At 64.1% G+C, this 8,058-nt stretch overlaps 1 long non-coding RNA gene across 1 annotated transcript; it reads right to left on the bottom strand.

Annotated features, from left to right (window-relative positions):
- Positions 1 to 3,101: 3,101 nt before the first annotated feature.
- On the bottom strand, positions 3,102 to 5,245 carry LOC141547809 (uncharacterized). Its single transcript, XR_012483629.1, has 5 exons — positions 4,819 to 5,245; positions 4,601 to 4,722; positions 4,138 to 4,235; positions 3,954 to 4,045; positions 3,102 to 3,711 (listed from the first exon to the last, which is right to left on the bottom strand). It is a non-coding gene; the product is annotated as an uncharacterized LOC141547809 (long non-coding RNA).
- Positions 5,246 to 8,058: the final 2,813 nt, after the last annotated feature.

Here is an 8,058-nt window from a genome sequence, read left to right as displayed (position 1 = left end):
TGCACAGGGAAATCCCAATGCCGTCGGCTTGGGGGTACTCCCTGAGTTTGGGGACCCGGAGGAACGGCCCCACTGGGTGAACAGCTGAGAAGGAGGCGGCCAGCGGCCACTCCCTAAAAATCCGGCGGGAGCCTAGTTCTTAGAAGTAGCCGGTCAGGCCGGACCCACAGGAAGCTGTGCCCTTCTGCACATTTCTTCGAGGTGCCCCCTTTTCCTGAGAGACACACCTCTGGCCGGCCACAGGGCATCCTGGGTGCCCACCCTCTGGGGCGCAAAGGGAGGCTTAGGCCACTTGCGGGAGAAGCTGGGGAGGACTATGCCTATCTGGAGGCCCCCGAACTTCAACTGCCCCAGTGCAAAAACCAGAGTGCTCCCCACCTCGGGATCTCTGAAGTGGAAACTGCAGAAGGGAGGAAAGTGCAAAGAAATCCCATGAACGCATGGGCGTGCAGTATACCAGGCTCGAGGGGGTCCAGGGTACAGACAGGACTGCGTGGACATGTGGGTGTCTGTGTGCTCGCACACAGCTCCAGCAGACCCTCTCTGCCCGGCCGTTTCCAGGAGCCCAACAGCGCAACACAAACACGACAAAGCCCTGGACGGCGGGAGAGCCGAGGCTGGCTACTCTCGCCCGCCCGTGGGTCCCCCGTTCCCGACCCACATCCCCAGCCCAGGGATTTCCAGGAAAACGAAGCCTCGGGCTTTGAAACCCGCAGCATTTCGCAATGAGTCTGCGAGCAGACAGAGGCCCTTCTCGCCTCCCCCTCCGTGGCCAGCCCGCCATCCCCTCCCCCTCCGTGGCCCTCTCCCCCTCCTCCGTGGCCAGCCCCCGCGGCCCTCCCCCCCCTGCCCCAGAGCTGCCGGCAGCTGCCCCCAAGGCCACCATCTTCCCAGCCGAGCTTCCCGCAGGCTGCCCGACAGGGCTTGTGTGGATCATAAAGCGGTTTATAGAGCTAATCACTTAACACCGGCTCGGAGGCCAGCACCTTCTGCCCGGCCCTCACCAGGGCTGTCCAACTCAATTGAGCTGGGCCACCGAGACGGCTCCGGGCTGAGTCCTGCTGCCGGGCGGCCTTTCGCTGCCAGAGCCCGCCACAGAGGGGATGTTAAGTGCTCGTAACCTCTCCTGGCCTCGCTAATGGATCCCCTAATGAGAGGCCTTCCTCCAGCTCTTTGCTAAGCCTCGGAAACAGGGCCGCTGCTCTGAGCATGGCCAAAGCCAGCTGACGTGGGGGCTCAGTCACAAGAAAGGATCGCGGGGGCAGTTGGAGCCCTGCTGTCCTGTGGGGGGGAGGGGGCAGGGCTGCCCCGGCTTTGGGGTCTTAAGAGCTAGTGGGGTCCACGGCTGGGGTCTCAGTCTCTCCCTCTGTCGGATGAGTGGACTTTTCCAGGTTCTTCCCACTCCGAGTCCCCCTTCAGACCGAAGGGAGCTGGGTTCTGGGCTCTCAGGGTTCTCATCATCCAGAAAGGTTCCGAGGTTTCAGGGAAATACTAGCATGAGTATTGTTCCTTGAAAGAACAGCAGGATTTAGATGGGGGAAAAAAGCAGATCCGGAGGGGGAGAAGAAAGGGAGAAAGAACAGAAAGGAGAATGGGGGGCAATAGAGAGGGGAGAATGGGAGAGAAAGAATGGGGGGAAATTAAACAGAAGGGGTGGAAAAACAGGAGAGACGATGATGGAGGAAGAAAGAAGAGGGAGACAATGGGGGGGAATGGGGAGAAAGAACAGGGGGAAGAATGTGGGAGAAAAGAACAGGGGGAAGAATGTGGGAGAAAAGAACAGGGGGAAGAATGTGGGAGAAAAGAACAGGGGGAAAGGGGGGAAAGAGATGGAAAGAACAGGAGAGAATGGGGGTGGGGTGGGGAGAAAGGACAGGGGGAAGGGGGAGCTCATTTTGGAGTGCTTGCTTGTTGTTTTTGAACCTCTTTCCCTATCTGGTCTTTGTCACTGGGTTAGAAGTGTTCTTGCGTGAGCTGCTCAGGGCCTTGGGCGGGGGGAGGGAGAAGGAGAGGGGGCCAAGGAGCCCAATCTCATTTTCCAAGAGCTCTTCCCATGGAGCTGCAAACATCTGGGCTGCTTTGGGAGTTGGAGCCCCAGGATGTTGATTGCCCCAAGCCCTCCAGGATAGAGGCTGGCCAGTGGCAGCCCCGCTCCCGGCCTGGGACCCTTGTCCGGCCGCGGGAGCCAAGATTCAGAACCTCAGGGGTTTTGGAGACCAGCAGGTCCTTCATTTCACACGGCAGAGCTTGGGGCCAAGCTGGGCCTGTAGGGGCCTCAGGCCCCCTCCCCCCAGCGCCCTGAACCTAGTCTGCCACGTCCCTCAATCGGGGGCCTTTGCGGGCCGCATATAGGAGATGGGCATTTGGGAGCCATGGAGGAAGTGGAAGCATGGGAGGGGCCCCAGCTGCTAGCATTGTTGATGGGGAGATATGGAATAAAAAGGGGGGCTGCCACGCCTAGGGGGGACCCCGGCTCTGGGCTAGCGGTAGCAGGCAGTAGGTGTTCCCCAGCCCTGGCTAAGGTCTGCAGGAGGGCGTGGGGGCCACCGCCCTAATCTCCCTAGCCGTGCCTTCTGGGGGAGCCAGCTCCGAGACCGCCCAGGCTGGGGGGCAGCCCCCTTCCAGTTAGACCCCCATTTATGATGGAAAGTAGCTTAATGAACCACGGAGCGGCGGGACACGTGGGAAGCTTATCTTGATTGTGATGGGGGGCTGCCTCAGGTTCCACTCCCCCTCTTAATGTTTTAGGACTGGCCATATAATCCCCACAGAATGCGGACCAGTTTCAGCCTTGCCGGGCTGGGGGCTCGGGACAGTGGGAGGGCGACAGGAGGCCCCATGCGATTTGGAAGTTTGGAGAGGGCCGAGGATGCCCAGGGTTCGGGGTACGGGGGCACACTGGGTTCCATGAAGGAGCCTCCTTTGGGTCTTGCTCCCTGCCTCCCCCATCCCGGACTCTGGAGTCCTTATTTCTGGAGTCCCCCTCCTTCCCTCCCTCTTCCTCCGGAGCCCCCCCCAGCCCCCAGCCCTCCCTTCTCCCCCCCCCCTCCCCGGCCCACTTTCCGCCGCCTCATTCAGGTCAATGATTGTGACTCCAATCCTGAGAAACCCTGCTGTCTGTCAACAGTGTTTATTGAGTGTGTGCAGAGCTGGCCCTGGCGGGCGCGCTCTGGGGGAGGGGAACAGGGGAGAAACTGTCAGAGGTGGAAGTGGAGGACCAGCCTGAGCTCGTGGGGGAGCAGGCTGGCCGAGACAGGACCGACACACACAGGCACACGCACACTCACTCGCACACTCGTGGGGACCACGCGCCCATCAGTGCAAACGAACTAGTTAGTGCAATTGGAATCTGTAAGGGCTTCAGGGGCCAGAATCGGGGGACATGACACGGGGGAGGGCGGGCGGGGGGCTGGAGGGAGAGGGGGGCGGAAAAGCCAGGGTCAGGGGAGGGGGGGAGTGGGGGGGAGGGGATCTCTCATCATGGAAGGCTTCCAGGAGGTGATGGGTTTCTTCTTTTGGGGGGGGGGAGAAAGCAGAGGCCGGGTTGTTGGTGAAACGTGGAAGAGAAGGGGGGCTGGGTGTTTCTTGGGGAGCGTCTCAGTTGTGAGTCTGGGGAAGGTTCTCTGCTGGGGAAGGGGATTCAGCAGCCCATAATGAGGCAGCAGTCTTCTCTCTACCGCCAGCACTACGGGTGGGAATCCCTACCCGGGTCTGTGGAAGCAAGAAGAGACCCAGTTAGGCCCGTGGGGTTCGGGCAGGAAGGCCGCAGGGCAGCTCCAGGGAGGGAGAGCCACACCCAGGGCCACGCGAGAGGGGGGAGAGCCACGTGAGAGGGGGGCACCACGCCCAGGGCCACAGGAGGGAGGGAGGGCCCCGGGAGAGGGGGGAGGGCCACGCGTGGGGGGGAGGGCCACGCCCAGGGCCACGGGAGAGGGGGGGAGAGCCATGCTCACCTTTCGGGCCGCGCTGTCTGACTCACGTGGCATCTTCCTGGTGGTCAGTTGGCAGACGGGAATGGTCCTGAGGACCTTGGCCGAGGTGTAATCTGGGGGAATGGAGGGCGGCTCAGCCTCGGGCTTTGGGGCCCTTCCCGGGCTCTGCGCTCCCCCCAGCCCCAGGCCCCGGGCAGGAACTTACCCTTTCTTTATTACCCACGCACTTATGCCTGGGGGGAGTTGGCTGGGTGAGAAAGGCATCTTCACTGACTGCTGCTAGATCAGGAAGGATCCGGGGACCTGGTTAAGAGGGAGAAAGGGAGATTAGAAAGGTAGCCTGGAGGCCAGGCTGTGAGTGGGGGGGTGTGAGGGGGGGGGCGGGAGGGGTAGGGGGGCTCACTGTATAGCGGGAGGCAGGATGTTGGCCCCCTGCCCTGGCCGGAGTCCCACACCTCTGCGCCCTGGGGATCCTGCTGTTCCGGACTTCAGCTCACGCTAGGGAAGTCGGGAGGCACAGGCAGGTGGGGGAGACAGAGAGAGAGGCAGGGCGGGGCAGTGGAAGGAGCACTGGCTCTGGCTTTCCTTCTGCAGCTCTCTGCGTGACATTAGGCGAGCCCCCAGAGCCTCAGTTTCCCCAGATTGTTCTGGAGAGCGCCAGCGCTCACCTTTACAGAGCCCGGCCGGGCGATTCCCTCTGCTCGCGTCTATGCCGCGTCTCCTGCCGGATTAGCGTGGCCACGGTCGCCCGAATATCAGGGCTGTTTTTCTGACGATTCCCTAGCTTTTCCTAAAGGACAAAACCACGTGGTCCATCACCGAGCCCCCGCGCCCCGAGCCCCGGGGGCAGCGGCTCTCCCCCTAACGCGGGAACCCCCCCACTCACCACTGTTGGTCTTTCGTGGCTCCTCCGACTTCCCTCTCGCTGCCACTAGTCGCTACCGCCCGCCCCATCGCCCCAACGGGCGGGGCTTCTAGGAGCTTAGCCTCACAACTGCCTCCCCTGCGCCGGTCGCGGTCCCGCGAGGGCTTCCACTGGCCCTTGCCCTCGCCCAAGAGCTGGCTCTTCGCCCTCGCGGGACCGCGACCGGCGAAGCCCCCCGACCTTCCACATTCACGTCCCGCCCCGACCTCGGCTCCTCCAGCCTGAGCCCCTTCTCCGCGCCCTGACTAGCACCTCGGCCCCCGGGATCCTTGGCCACCCCGGGGTCCTCGGCCTTCCGCCGGCGCTTGCTAGGTCAGCCCCAGGAGCAGGAGCGGATAAAGCAGACAGTGCTTGGAGCCCCCACTGTTTGCTTTCTCCGCTCCGGCTCCCGGGCTGCAGAGTTCCTGGAGAAGGTGGCGGAGCGTGCCCGGGGCCTAGCTAGCCTCAGCTTGCCTGCCTGCCTCCCCGGGTAGCCCGCTCCTTCCCAGCGGCTCTCTGCAGGCGCCCTCGCCTCTCTCGGGAGGAGCCGGGAATCGCCACCAGCTCCCCGGCTCCTCTCTGGCTCAGCCCGAGGACCCGGCTCCTGGTCCTCTGGCCACCCCCTCAGCCCGGCTCAACTGGTCTCCTCCCAGCGCTGCCCGGTTCGAGCTCTCCTCGGGAGTCCCTGAAAATCTCAGTGGTGGATTGGCTGCCTGGCCCCTTCTTCTCCCAAGAAGCTGCCCTCTCCGAGCGGCTGGCGTCGGCGGCTGCTCTGTTGCTGTCCCTCACCTCCTCTTCCTGACGTTTCCCCCCTGCCCTCCATGAAGCTACATTTCCTGGGTCTCTTTCCTTCTTTCTGTTACTCCTCGATCTCCGCTGGTACTTCTTCACCTCCTGCTCTCTAGCTTGGGGCTCCCCCTGAGGCTTCAGTCCCGATCTCGTCCCTCGCTCTCCTGATCTCGTCCCTCCTCAAGGCCTCAAAGGGGAAGCGAGCCCTTCCCCTCTCTGCCCCTCAGCTCCTCTACCTCTGAGAGGAGAGGGCTGGGGGGGGGCTCTCCAGTCTCCTCCAGCTCTGACACTCGGGGATTCTCTGGGGGCGCGCGGGCTCGCCAGCGCTCGGCTCTAAGGCTACAATGTTGCCCACTCCCGATGTTCCCCTCGCTACTGTCTCCCGGATGTCTCCCTTTCGCCTAAAAGTCCCCAGAGAATCTCAGGCCGTCAGAGCTGGGGGAGCCTGTTAGAGTCCCGGCTCGGCCCCCCATCGAAGGGATGAGGAAGCCCAGCCACAGAGAGGGCCAAGGGCGCTCAGGGCGAGTGCGCGCAGGAGCCGCCCCGAAGGGCTGAGCTCTCTGCGCTCACCTGCGCCGCCTGCCTCCGGCTCAGTGGCAGCCGGATCTGGCGGCCGGCAGGCCCGAGGGCCTCCCGCCTGTCCTGCGCTCCCGCCCGGCGCTGCCCTGCCATGGTCCAGGCCGCCTCGCACCGGCCTCCAGCCTGGGCGATGGCAGGAAGCAGCCCAATGACCAACACCAACAGATTCAAAGTCCGAATGCTCCTCTCCTGCTCCAACCCATCTCCCGCGGCTGCCACCGGGGCTGGCCGAGGCTAGCCGGCCGCCGCCCAAGCTGGTTCCCCGCTACATGCTCCGAGCTTCCCGCTGCGGAGCGAGACCGGACCGGCCCTGTCCTGGTCCCACCCCCCACCCGCCTTTCTGCCCCGGCCCCAGGCCCTTTTCAAGAGGGGATGGCCCCGCCCGGAATGCCCTCCCCACCTCGCTCAGCCAATCCCCAGCTTGCCCATTCTTCAGGGCCTCCTCTGGGGGCCATTCCAGCCCGCGGCCACCCCTCCCCTCCCCGCCCTGCCCCCAATTCCCCAAACTTTCCTTGTCAACTCGCCAAGCCTTGGCACTTACCCACTTCCTCCCGGGGCATCCATCCTGCCCTTGCCCACGTTTGTCCATCTTCTCACTGACCCCAGCTAGACTGGAAGCCCCCGGAGGGGCGGGACCATGGCCAGTCCTTGAGTCTCCTCCGCATCACATCGGTCAAGCCCGGGCTTAGGTGCAGAAGTGTACTCTGGGTCAGACTCCGAGCTGGCTCCCTAAGCTTAGGGCCCTCGGTCCGCCTGAAAGTGGGGCCTCGCAGGCCCCGAGACCTTTGCCTGGGAGGGGGTTGGGGGAGAGAAAGTGGGGTTTGCTCTGGTCTCCATTTGACCCCTTGGGTTGGGAGAGAGAAGCAGAAAAGAGGGAAGGATGGGCCAGGGTCCTAGGAAGTCAGGCCCTAAGAGAGGGGGGACACAGAAATGGGAGCTCCGGCGTCCTGCTCCAGATCTCGGGGTCCCCTTAGGCTGGGATCCCCATTTTCCGGCTTCCCCACCTGGGAACAATGAGACTTCTTTGCCGGCTCAGGCTTGGCGGGCTGGCGAGCGGCTCCGGCAGCTCGTGGGCGCACCCTGGTGGCTCCGAAGCGGCGGAGAGCCCGCGAACCCTGCCGGGTGGCGGGAGCGTCAGACCCTCTGGTCCGCCAGCCAGGCGGTAGAGCCTGTGCCGGGCGCTCTGCTGGAAGGCCTGGCCGGGAGAGGCAGAGGACCGAGCCGGAGGCAGCAGCGCGCCTTCGCCAGCCCAGCCCCGGCCTCGCCAAGCCCCCACTTTGAGAGGCTTTACCGTGGGCTGAAAAGCCCGGGGATCCAGGGGCTTGCCTGGCTCCCCACATCCCCGCCATCCAAACTGAAACGGCCGTTCGGGGCCAAGGTCCCGACTGGGGCCTCCCCGGATTAAGGGTTCCCCGGGGCTCTGGAACTTAAGCACAAGACTCCCTTGTTTGGGTACCCTGATCCTGCCCGTGCGCCCAGGCGGACGGGGAGACCCGCCGGCCTTTGCTGCCCCCGCCTGGCCCGCCCTGAGCATGACTGGCCTGTGTGGAGCGCACAGAAAGCTTGCAAGGGCGAACCGCCACGTAGGCAGGGCTGGGAGGGGGTGGCCGCTCGGCAACGGGGCTCTGCCTGTACCCCGAGGCCTTGGCGAGGGCCTCCAGATCCGCTCTGACCCAACCTGGGGGACCCACCGACACCAGGGAGCCCAGGGAGGCAGAGAGTTTTCTATGGGAGCCCGGAGCCGGGTTAGAGCGCCAGCACGAGCGAGTCTACCGCAGAGGGTCCGCGCTGCAGCTTCCCAGGCAGGGATCTGTCTGGGCTACGGAGAATTTAGGGACCCCAGAGGCCCCACTT

The sequence above is a fragment of the Sminthopsis crassicaudata genome, chromosome 6, assembly GCF_048593235.1.
Source record: "Sminthopsis crassicaudata isolate SCR6 chromosome 6, ASM4859323v1, whole genome shotgun sequence".
Classification (NCBI taxonomy): domain Eukaryota; kingdom Metazoa; phylum Chordata; class Mammalia; order Dasyuromorphia; family Dasyuridae; genus Sminthopsis; species Sminthopsis crassicaudata.
This window is presented reverse-complemented; position numbering and strand designations above follow the sequence as displayed.